This window comes from Manis pentadactyla, chromosome 7, assembly GCF_030020395.1.
Source record: "Manis pentadactyla isolate mManPen7 chromosome 7, mManPen7.hap1, whole genome shotgun sequence".
Classification (NCBI taxonomy): Eukaryota; Metazoa; Chordata; class Mammalia; order Pholidota; family Manidae; genus Manis; species Manis pentadactyla.
Window position 1 is genome coordinate 27000985 of NC_080025.1, and position 12427 is coordinate 27013411.

The following is a 12427-nucleotide window of genomic DNA, read 5'->3' on the forward strand; positions in this document are numbered from 1 at the left end:
GGGGTCGAGGTAAGGAACAGGGGCTGGAAGGAGGAGAGCAGTATGGAGCCCAGGGGTTCCCAGGGTGGCCTGCATGGCAGCACCCGACCTGCAGGCCCCGACCTGCTGTCCTTCACAGCTCTCCTGGGCCCCTTTCTGCTGTGTGGCCTGAAGGGCTGAAGTGGGGAGAGGGTAAGGTCATCTTTGGTTTTTGTGGCCTTTCCCTCCCACTCTGGCGTCATCCCCATCCCTGTGCTGTGCTATATGCTGCCTTAGAATCAGCTTCCTCCCATGTGAGAGCATCTCGGGGTACAGACCAGGCTCAGAGGAAGTGAGTCACACATACAATCTCGCTTTATAAGTTCAGTGCAAATGCTGATTCATTTCTTTGAGGCCTTCTTGGTTTGCCTCCTTCAAGCTGGCAAAGGTTTTCTATAGACCACATACTCTGCTAGCTTCTAAATGCTTCTATCCTGTTCGGGTTCAAGAGGGACAGGGCCCCTTTCTGACTGACCTCCAGGTAACTTTGTTGCTCAGTTTGTCAAGGCCCCGCCTTCCCCTCCAGATTTAGCCAGCCCCCAGACCTGGCTCTAAGTCAGATGGGATGGATATTGACATGGTGGCAGTGAGCTTTGGTGCCTCTGTGCTGCAGTTATGGGGGACCTGAGCAGTCTTTTCCTTGAAGTTTTCGCATCCTTGAATTGTCTAGTGTACTGCACTGACCTCACCTGGGAACACCTGATGAGACAGTGGGGCTGTTTTGTTTCTCAGGAGCTGCTTTGCCCCTTGAGCCCAGCAAGGAGACAAAGAGAGACTCTGGGTCCAGTGCCAGGCATATCCCAACAGGCTGGGCTGGTCGGCCTCGGAGAAGCTGATCGTGCTCTCCACAAAGGCATGAATATTCTATGAGGACTGTTTCTGTTTTGCACCGTGATTCTCCAGATAGGCAAGATAGAGAGAGCTGTGGTCTTCTATCTGCCCCACTGGGTGTGTGTGTGTGAACACTTGTCATTTTGAAAAATCTTAAACTTTACATAGCAGTTTCTTTCTCACCAGGGCCTCTACTAGTGTGAAACTTGAATTTTATAGCTTTGGCTGTTAATTCATCATGGATACCACCATTAATAAATGTTTATTGAGCTTTCACTGAGCACAGCATGTTGAAATAAGAACTGTATATTTGACTGAAGAGGAGTCAATAGGGGTAGATTTAGGGAGGGGTGGGAGAAATGACCATTGAGGGTTCTTCCAACCTTGGGATTTTGTGACTTTGTAACTAAAGTGGTAGGGTCCCCTGGACACATATAGGCAGTCTTCCCAGACAGGAGAATGGGCTATGAGATGCAGAGGGCCTCAGAACACCCACCCAACGCTGGCAGTACGCGTCTTGAAGCCTTAGGTCCATTTTGGCAGTCAGGGCAGCAAAGGGACAGAGGGAACCTTCTAGGCTTTTCCCGTGGTGCCTTGTAAAAGTGAGTATTTGCTGACTGAGTGATGGTTTGCCATTCAGCCTTGGGATTTAAAAGGACTGTAGACCTTGGGGAGGTTTGGAGCCCATTGATGCCAATTTTCTCCTCTTTGGCAGGCATATCGGTGACAGTCTGATGGGATCAAGGGAAGCCCGGGGAGGTGGGGTCTGACAGCATGGCAGCTGGGGGAGGCTTGTGTGCCTGTCCGGGAGCCCTAGTCAGCCAGGCCAGGAATAGCCTGCCTGCCACAGCCGTGACTCAGACCTCATGGGGGGTTTTCTTCAACATTATGAAGATGAACACGGCTCCAAGAATTCCCTTTGGACCTGGGCTTCCTGCTAATTGCCTCCAGATTTATGGGAAGATAGGCAGACCACGGCGGGTCTTCAGGAGTGGAATCTGTGGGTGTGCTCAGGGCAGTGGCCGGGCGATCTTGGAGTTGTGAAGAGATAGCTGAGCCTTAAGAGGTCAAGATGCTCCTGTCATCAGGTGGGCAAGCTATTATTATTTTTATTATTACTACTACTGCTGTGATTCCTTGTGCACAAGAGAGAAGCTGAAACAGAAGCCAGAAGTAGTTGCATGCCTAAGGGACACTCTAGGAACGGGATCTGTGGAGCCGAGGTACATGGGATGTGGAGTCCAGCTGGGCTCCGCGGGGCTCACAGGTTTACTGCCGCCTCGGTGGGCCAGGTGGGCCTCCAGCCGCCAAGCTTTTGGAGCCCTGCCTCCTCACACGAGAGTGGTCGGTGTATCGCTGGCTGCTTTTCCCCTGAGGTTAAACTGGTGGCATCAGAGCTGGAGAGGACTGACAGAGAAAAAGGAACCAGGAGGACTGCCTGGACCCACAGTCACTGCTGGTCTAACTGTGTGGTTACCTTGTGCCTCCAAGCCTCAGTTTCCCTCTCTGCAAAGTGAAGATAACAGGGGTAACTGCATCCTAGGATCCATGGGGGCAGGACATGAAATCATGCACAGAAGGGGATCCACATTGCCTGGAATGCAGGTTAGAGATTCATAACTACCAGGTGTCATTATAGGGAGGTGGTCTAGTGTGTGAGGATGCAGGCTCTGAGCCCAGAGAAGTTAAGTGAGCTGCCAGGTAGGAGCACAGGCAGGGCAAGTCCCCTGGGTCGGTATTCTTTCCAGACCCCTCCATGCCGGCTCCTCCAATCAGGGGACTGGGACTGGGCTCTCTGGGCACCGGGGCTGGTCATCGCAGGGGCCTGTTCTGGGGCTCAAGTGATAATGGCTTTCTAGCCACCCCCCTGCCAACTGCCACCTGGTGAGGGGCAAAGCCCTGCAGGTACTCCAGGGGACAGCTTGCCTCCCTCCTGAGCAGCTCTGGGGTACCCCTAAGCAGCTGTCCTGCCTACCCACAAACCCGTGGGGACAGTTGTCTCTGGGTGGAGCGGAAGCCACTTGGGGCCCAAGCAGGGTGGGGGTGCCCCCGGCACCCTGGGGATCTTGGCGTGGCTTTCTGTCAAGCCTCTGTTGGTGCCTCATTCCCCCATAAAGCCATTATGTACTGGGAGAATTAATCATGCCGTTAGGTAAGCATTATGGCACTTTTATGGCAGCTTTGAAGCTAATCTGTCACTAATGCCTGCTGGATTATCATGATTTCTTGCAGTTGTGATTCATTAACTCAAGGCCTAATAGTAATTCTATTAAACATCTTCCATCACCGTTTGCCCCAACACGTCCCCACTCTCCCTTCTATTGTGCTGGTGCAACTAGCAACCTGTGTGGTCTCCCAAGAGGAGCCCCAAAGAGATGGCAGGTCCTCCAGCCAGCTAGAAATTTCCCGGTGACATCTCGGCCCCTGCCCCGGCATGCAGCATGCTTCCCCTCGCTCTAGCTGGACTTCTCTGTCCATTTCGCTTGGGGACCACAGTGCCTTTGCTGAAATGCTCATGATTACCTCCAAGAGGCTGGACAGTGCAGAGGCGAAGGTGGGCCTGTATGGATGGAGGAGTCTCTGAGTGGGACAAGCACCCTGCGACCCCCAGGTGACCAGCAGGGCCTACCTGCAGCAGAAGCAGGCGTGGGGCCCAGAGGGAATTAGGAGCACTGCTCAAGAAATCCCAGCAACATGCCCTCTCCCTTCTTGCTCAGAGCTAACGAAACTCCTGGGGGAGGAGGCAGGAGAGGGGACAGGAAGCAGCAGGGGCCTGCCAGCATTAATTAAACTCCTTGGTGAGGGTTTTCAGAAAGAAATGGTTCTCTTAGGTTGGCTGTTCTCTGCAAAAGGTCAGCTTCGGGGCATGGCTTGACTGATGGACTGAGAGCAGGCAAGAAAAAGAAAGCCGGAGAAAGGGGCCGCTGGGGTGGGTTGGGAGGAAGCCGGCGTAGGACCAGAGCGCTGGCTCTGTCCTGGTGCCAGAGTCTTGGCCCTCGTTCTGCACCATCCATCAAGCCCAGCCCCGATACCTCAACAATTTGTAATGCCCCCGCCCCCTCCACCCTGCCCAAGTGTGCACGGGCACTGACCCTGCTCGCCCTCACTCAGGCCTCTGCCACCGCTGGGTGATGGATGGCCTCTCCTGCCTGGCCTGCCTCACCACAGCTGGGGAAACACCGGCAGGTAGAGGGGGTCAAACCCGGGGCAGCCATAGGGACCCAGTCACGGAGGCCAAGGCACTCTGTGTTCCCAATGGCAGCAGGTGATGCCAAGGATAGAGAAATAGAACAGTGAGAGGAAGTGAGGAGAACATTCCGACTATATAAGGAGGAAAGGGGGAAAAAAAACCCAAACCAAAAAACCTCTCTGCATCCTGAGGTCTTCCAAGACTTCTAAAAATCCCTAACATGGTGCGATGTCTCCTCCGCAGAGCTACAACATTGCCTGCTCTGCCCCATCTGTGTTTTCTCACGCCTGTGCGCTTTAAGAACCGCTTAAATGGAAAACAAGTTAAAAAATACATAGATGTATATATAGTGACGGAGGAAGAAAGGACAGCGCTCTGTAGCCCGTATTCACGCTTTTCTTTCTGCTTCTTTTTTTTTTTTTTTGCCAGTGTTTGTTGTAGGAAAAAGTGTATAAAAACAAACTTTAGACAACTGGAGTAAATATTCTCAACACATCAGTCGTGGGGAAGTCGGGATCCAGGGTTCCCATCCTCCCTCCTTCTGGGCAGAGCTGGTAGGAAGAGAAAACCTCTCTGCCCGTTTATTTTTCCAACTTCTAGGTGGTTTTCTCTGTGTCTGCCGCAAAGAGTGTCAGGTGAGAAGTCAGTTCTGCATTGGTGAACTCATCCTTGGCCTTGTGGGGTCAGGGAACCCCTTCTCAGACACCCCAGTGGCCTGGCACCCCTGTGGCCCATCCCGGACACCGCGGATGACTTCCTCTTGGAACTTGCAGAGGCTGAGTAGGTAGGTCCAGGAGAAAGACTCAGGTGAGGGAGTCTGGGGACCTTGGAATTTTTGAATGGGTTGAACAGAGCTGGACAGGTGTCAGGGGGCAGTGAAGCAGGAGAGGGATACGGTGAGCAAGGAAATGGAGGAAAACAGAAATTGGTAAGCCAGTGGGAGGGGAAAGGCAGGGAGGGAGAGGACAGGGCGCTGAGAGAAAGATCCGAGAGATAGATGGTCATGGGACAGGAGTCAGCAGGGAGAGAGGGGGAGAGGAAATTTAATGAGGGCAACTTGAAGGCCAGCTTTAACCAACAGCTGGTGGGGGGCCGGGTTTGATCTCCCTGTGAGTCAGGCGGTTTGATTAATTGTGGCCCATGGAGGAGGATGGACACCTGGCCCTGCTGCTGAGCTCTTTGATCTCGGGGCTTTCTCAGGGCCTGTGGGAGGGGAGGTGTAGGAGGGTGAGCACCCCCAGGCCCTGGAAGGCCTGCTGAGGGCTCCCTGAGACAGAGGCCACTGGCCTCCAAGGGGCTGGGAGAGTCCGCGAGGTGGGGGCAGGGTGGGGTCTGGAGCTGTGAACTAGGCCCCTGCCAGGAAGGTCAGCTGAGGAAACCGCGTGAAGAGGCCTTTGAAGGGAAGTTTCACCCATAATTTCGGGGCTGATTCTGTGCTGAGGGTCCCCCCTCACCCTCTTATTCTACGAGGAAATAGCAAAACTGTCAGGGAGAACCAGGCAGAGGAGAGGGCGGTTTGCACAAAATTGTGTCAGGTTGCGTGTGACTAAGGGGCTGGCTGTTTAATCAAGGAGTGAGCACTTGCAGGGGTGTGGGGAGACGGGGGTGGAGGGCTCGCAGGAACCGGCTCCATTTTGTGCATGTTCTATGGAAACAGATTTGAGCAAAGAAAATGACATATTGCCAACTCTGCACCCCCCCTAAAAATAACACCCTCCAGAAGAAGGGAAAAAGGAACTAAAACCCTAATGCCCTTAAAAAAGAAAAGCAGGGAAAAAAAGTCATATATTATGCCTTTGGAGTAAATCCACTGGTGTTCTGCCAATTTCAAATAATAGCGTAACTTGATTAAGAAACTTCGCAGGATTTAAAGTTGTTGGCTCTCCTGACTCCTCGCTGAGACATCTCCTTAAGTCACTGTCTGCACCAGGCTAATTTGTTCCCAGATCCTTTAATCTTCTGCAAGTCGCTGATGACGTCTGCAACTTGGTGGCCATATTTGAAGTGTTTGTGATTTCTCTTGCTCACGACTTCTGCCCAGAATTTTGGGGTGACCTAAAACATTCCCCTGAACATGTTCTGCTCTTGAAAGACTGCGTGTGGACACATGTGCATGCGTGAGTATGTGCGTGCCTGTGTGTAAACTCTTCACGTTTCACCCGCTCCTCCTCTTTTGGGCCTGCAAACTCCTGCTCAGAGCGACGTTAAGTTGCAGGGAGGGACACACCTGGGGACCACGAGAGTGTCTCCCTAGAGCTCAGTTAGCACATGGGACACAGATAGGGCTCTAAGGACTTCGGTGAGGAGCATCACAGGGAGCTCCCGAAGCCAAGGAGGACACAGCTTCTGGAAGGATTGGAGTTGTGGCTGAAGGACGTCGGTGCGGTTTGGAGGGCCGCCGTGGGGCCGTGTGTGGGGCCCCGGCCTTGTATCCTCACGAAGGCGGAGCTCTCTGCCTCAGGCACTGGCTGTGGACCTCGGGCCCGCCCCTTCGCATCCCCGGAGCATCAGTTTCCCCATCTATAAAGTGAAACAAGAAAAAATACCTGCCTCTCAGGCATGTGGTGAGGATTAAATGCCTCGGTATATGTGAAAGTACCTTTTCAGTGACGAAGCCTTCCATTAACAGCATACGTTAGGATTACTATTTGTATTACAGAAAAACCTGGGTCTCTTTAAACACTCGTGTTGACAGTAGGGATGTTTTAATTTCATTCAGGGTTTGCTCATGGAGGGCTTTAGAAGATGGGATTCCATGTTACCTGCTCTCCCTGGGGGCACCTGCTCTCCTATAATTATTATTTACTTGTCAGTATATGTTTTGTTCACTAATGTCCCATTAAAGCAGGCTGAAATCCTTCACCTGGCTGGCCTGGCTTTTCTGGACAGACAGGGCAGGAGCCGCTGGAAGCTGCATGGGGGGGCGGGAGGCTCTTGGTCCTCAGGCCACTGCTCTGGGCCTTCTGGGGAGGGTGCAGCCAGTTTGACCTGAGGGTCTCCACTGCACAGGGGCAGTGCTGTCAAATCTGTGCTCTTTCCACATCAGCCAGTTTTGCTTGTGTGTGAGGGGAATGTGACATTCCTCGAGCCTGGGCTTCCTGGAACTTCACATCTCTTTTTCCTGGCTTGACAGTGGTGCTCAGGTGTGGGACTGTTGCTCTCAGTTGACAGGCCAAATGCTCCGTGCCTGAAGCTCAGTTCTGGTTCAAATGTGGGCTCTGACATGGGACCTTTGGGATGTGGGACAAGCCATTGCTAAATGGGGAGGGCAGTGCTTACCCTTCAAAGATTGTGGGGAGGATAAATAAGGCCTCTGTAAAGCTCCTAGTAAATACCTGGCACATAACAGATGCTCAATTAATTATTCTTACAGACCAATGGTCTTAACCCTGGCTATATATTGAAATTACCAGGTGTAGTTAAAACTCAAAGCCTGGCCCTCACCTCCAGAAATTCTGATTTAATCGGTCTGGAGTTAAACCTTAGCCCAAAACTCAGGTGATTCGAAAAGTGTGGCCAGGGGAAAGAAATACCAGTGCTTCTCAAATGTAATGTTCATGCAAATCACCTGGAGAATCTTACAAAATGCAAGCTCTGGGTCAGTGCACACAGGACAGAGGATCTTGTGCATCACTGATAAGTATTTCAATGCCTACACACAGACCACATTTGGGATAGCAAGGTGCTTTCCTTTCCTAGTCCTTATAGCTCAGCACACCGGCTATGGCCATGGATGGCCGACCTGGGAAGCACGTGAAGGTGAACACAGGAGGAAGCCTGAGTGGCAACTCCACAGGCTTGCTTATGGCTTCCTTCCAGGTGCCAATCCTAGAATCCACAATCCTCCCTGACATACACATACACACATGAGTGCCTGTGAATCCAGTCTTCAATACCCATATAAATAGCAACCAGAATATGTTTTCCAATACTTCACTATCTTTCCAGGTTTCCTAGTTTATACTATGAAGACAACTGAATAACGAGTGCAAACATTTGACACAGAATGTGAAGGGCCCAGGTCATAAGTTTAAATGTCTATTTGAAATGCTCAACTGGAAAAGTAATCCCTAACCTGATTTATAAATATCAACCTCAAGATAATCCAGCAAATCCTAGTGAGGCTGCAATTAAACAGCTGCTAATACTGGCTCATGGGGCAGGGGCTGCATCTGTCAGAAAGAGGCAAGCGGACCATGGACCAAGAGGGTCTTCCAGATAGCAGTCAGCCTGGGGGATTCCTCCTAACCGCATGTATATAAACTACTGCCTTCTCCCCACCGCTGCCAGTGGTTGGGTTGTTTGGGGCAGGCTCTTTTACAGAGGACATGGACAGTGTGGGTTTTCCATGGGATAGCACCATGCTTAGACCACATTTCATGAATTTATAGACTACTCCATCGAGAAAGGAATGCCCAGAACATACAGTTGATGGAGACTCTTCATGAAAGAATGAACTTTGAGCCATAGAGAGCCCTCTGCAATTAGACCCAGGAAGGGGTGAGTCTGGCATGCAATGACTTGGGTCTCTGTGTATCAGTGAGCCTGGGGCCACCCCATGCGCCCTGCATGATCAGCTGAGGATGAACAATTAGGACTGCCATGGAAGAAGAAAGCCTTGATCTGGAGGATTTCATAGTCCCTCAAAGAGAAGAATTTTGTCATATGGCTGAAGATGGGTAGTTGACACCAGAACCACCTGCTATTTTGGTTGGACTGTTCAACTGGGCTTGAGACAGCCATTCAGCTAACAGTATGGAGTGTTTCTCTAGGTTTTGGTCTCCTCTCTCAGCTCCCTTTCATTGTCTCTTTCAAGCCAGGTGTTAGAGGTCTGTGTCAGGACAAGATGAAGCCAGCTGCCAATCATGGTTGAGATCCTGGCATTTTGGTGGTCATGTAAATCACTCCTTTTAGTGAACGAATCCTCCACACAGTCTGTTCTTGCCTTGAGGTGCCCCCACCATCCCCAGAAAACCATAGGGTGAGCCCCATGCACACATCAGTGGGCTTGCCCCAGCGCATCTGCCTCAGAGAAGTCTGGGCCTGTTTGCACACACTGATTGACATGCGCCATTCCGGAAATCTTATTTTATTGCTCCTTTCCCTCAAATGGTCCTCCTCTCTGCCACCTCCTCTTTCACTTCTCTGGAATCCTAGTCCCAGATGTGACTTTCTCTGTTTCCTTTGGCTGGGAATTCACCGTTTTCCCATAACCCAGTTGGGTTGCCTGTTAGAGAAACCAAAAACTCCAGCTTTCTGGGAAGACATCTAATTAAATTCCCAGAGAGGGACAAGAAAAGCCCCCTCTGCCACAGACAGAACCCCCTGATCCAGAATCCACCCCAGCTGAGGAACTGTTCCGGGTGAGCCTGGCTAGCTGGTAACGTGCTGTTCTGTTTCTTAATGTCCTCTGCAAAGAAGCTGGCCCTGGGTTTAAAATAGCCCTCTGGTAAAAGCAACTATTTAAAGAGTATTGGGGTCTGAGAAACACAAAACAAAGTGTTGTTGATTAAAAACACATGGTTTGTTCTGGAGATGCGAGTAGCCAGCAAAATCAAATGTGACAGTGTTTTGGCTTTTTCTATCCCACAAGACATGATGGTGATTTATGAGAGTGATGTCAGCTGTGGTTAAAAAAAGTTTGCTGTGTTGTCTTAATAAAAAGAGGCTTCTTTACCTTGGAGCTGTCAAATGCTCTCCCTAGGCTCGAGGCAGTGGCTGCTGGGCCCTTGGCCCTCCTGTCGGGGCTTCTCCCCAAAGGGCAAACCTGTGTCTTGGGGAAGTTCACGAGGTCACAGGGCATGGAGTGCTTCTTGATGGCATGCGGGCTGGACTTGATGGGGGGCTGTAGCCTCCCTTGGTTCGTTCAGCTTGTGGAGGATGTGGACGCAGCCCCAGCTTGGACTTGGAGCATGGACTGGCCTGGTTGGGTGGTCGGGTTTTGGCTGGAGAGGACCACCTGGAAGGAAAGAGATGACCCTAGCCTATGACCTTTCCCAGGTAACCTGGGCAGAGGTTGATGATCTACGATCAGCAGGGGCTGGAAATGATGAGAAACTGGGCTCTTAGCTGGACATGGGAATTTCTCAGTTGAAACTCTGTGGTGATAAGGAAGAGAAACCCGTCAGACAAGTTCAAGCAAGCAGGATTTACTGAGAGAACCCAACAGTCCATCTCACAAACATCTAAGAAGTGACAGGCTACCTGGGGAACAAGCAAGGCAACCAGGACAGAGCGGCTTCGTCTGCCTTCCCTGGAGTGGGGCTGATGCCAGTCCGCCCCTGTGTTTCTATTCCTCTTCCCTCAGTGGTTTCCCCGGGTAGATGCTTCGTTTTTACTTCCTCATGGTTTTGTCTTGCATCAGTTCTGCCCAGATGCTATGTGACCACACTTTTGTTCACGTACGATCATTTTTCTCCCCTTAGCTTCATCTCAATTCCAAAGTCCCAAGAGAGCGAATCCAGTTGGCGTGATGTCACATGGCTATCTCTGCTCCGGTCAGCAGCAGCTCAAGGCCAGGGCCCAGGTGCTGTGGCTCACGGGAGACACTCAAGGGAGACTGGGCGGGGAGGCAGTGTTGGGGGGTCGGCTACAGAAGGGAGACATGTGTGTGACCAAGGCCAGGGAGGGAAACATTCATAGGTGTGTGTTTTTGTCCTAAGGCTCAGGGGCTTTCTGAGAGCGAGAATTTGGTACTGCTCTGCCTGAATGCTTCTCTTTATTCTGAAGGATAACCATCACATAGGAAGATGAAATCCCAGCAGACACCTTTGCTTCTTTCCTGGAGACACACCCAGGAAGTGAGAAGATGACATTATTATATTTAAATTAATACATGGATTCTTTTTTTCTAATTACAGAAGAAACACATCAATAACTATAGAAAACTTGGGAAACAGAAACAGGGAGATGGAAGCAAAAAGCACCCATAACCCGAGATAACGGCTGTTGATGTCTTGGTGTGCTTCCTTCCATGCTTTTATCTTTAAGCAGTAGCCTGAGGCTCTGTGAATGATCTGGGCTTAAGATCTATCTTTTGACTTTAATTATAGGTCATCAGATTCTCTAAGACTTTAGGACTGCTTTAAATTTATTCTCATAATTTTTCCCAGGGCACACAGGGATGCTTTTCCCTTGCTCTTTACTGTTCCTGTAAGTGGCAGCTCAAACAGGATCAGTATTTCCCCATTTTTGTGCAAGTGGCCACTGCACTGAACGCCCCCCAGCCCCAGCCACTCGATAGCTTTTTAACAGCCTCCACTCTTGAGACCCTTGCACTCCCTTCTACTGGGTTCGTCTTTCCAAAGCCACAAATCTGATCTCATTAGTTCTAGCTGAGTGTTCTTTACTGGTTATTCTTTGTATTTAGGAAAAGATAGTCATGGATTTAGCTTCCAGGATGGGTTCAATGTCACTTCTTCAGAGCAGCCATTTCTGACTGTACCCCTCTCATAGTCACTCAACATTCCCTTCACTTTTCCTTCATAGCAATGATCAGTTGGCCATTACACATTCACTTGTTTGGTATTACATATGTCCCACTCCTGGATAGATATGAATGCTCACTGAGGCAGAGCAAAGCTTTGGTGCACGCTGTATCCTACTCAGGCTGACATCAGCAGCTCAGCCACCACCCCCACCTCCCAGCCTGTGACAGTGCCTGTTACAGATTAGGTGCCCAATCAATGCAGGTAGAACCAACAATAAGTGAAGCCAGTGCTTGTCTGATGCAGATGCATATGAGATGGGTCACCCAATCGTCACGTATTGGATTTGGAGGCCTAGGGAGAGAACATGGTTTTCAATAAACCCTTGGCAGGGGCAGCTTTCATGTTTTCAGTCATTTGTGAGAGTCCCAGAGGTGTGTGGAGCATGGTGACTTGTGATTGAGGTGAGGCCCGAGCTTGAATCATGTGCTAAGATGCTGGCAGGTAAGGCAGGTTTCTGGGCTGGAGAACGAAGTGGATTTTCAGTGAAGCATCTGCACCTTGGTGTGGCTTTGCTATTCTCTACTTCCCACATCCTGTCGGGGGGTTCATTCTAGAGCACCCCTGATGGCCATCAAGCCTCCCGGGATTGAACACTTCCTCAGAGCCACACTCTCTGCCTCTCAGTCAGCCTGGTGGATTGCTCTGGCTGGTAGATAGATCTTGCCTAAGTTAAAGAGAGATTTAGCTTTCTTAGAACCTTCAACTATTGATTGAATGGATGTTTATGGAACATGGGTATGGTACACCACATAGGGATCCAGGCTCTGCGTGCAGAGCCGAATGAAACACATGGAAGAGCTCAGCTGGGGAATAGCTGTGCAGTTCACAACGTCCTCTCCCATAATTATCTTAATTCATCTCAGCAACCTTATGATGTGTGGGTTATTAGGCCCATTTT

At 50.6% G+C, this 12427-nt stretch overlaps 1 long non-coding RNA gene across 1 annotated transcript in view; it reads left to right on the plus strand.

Annotated features, from left to right (window-relative positions):
• The first annotated feature begins 1808 nt into the window (after nt 1–1808).
• LOC130684431 (uncharacterized) overlaps nt 1809–12427 on the plus strand; it is a 139292-nt gene continuing 128673 nt past the window's right edge. Inside the window, exons 1-2 of the long non-coding RNA XR_008998712.1 lie at nt 1809–1937; nt 4640–4823. This is a non-coding gene — a long non-coding RNA (uncharacterized LOC130684431). The remainder of the gene's footprint in view (nt 1938–4639; nt 4824–12427) is intronic.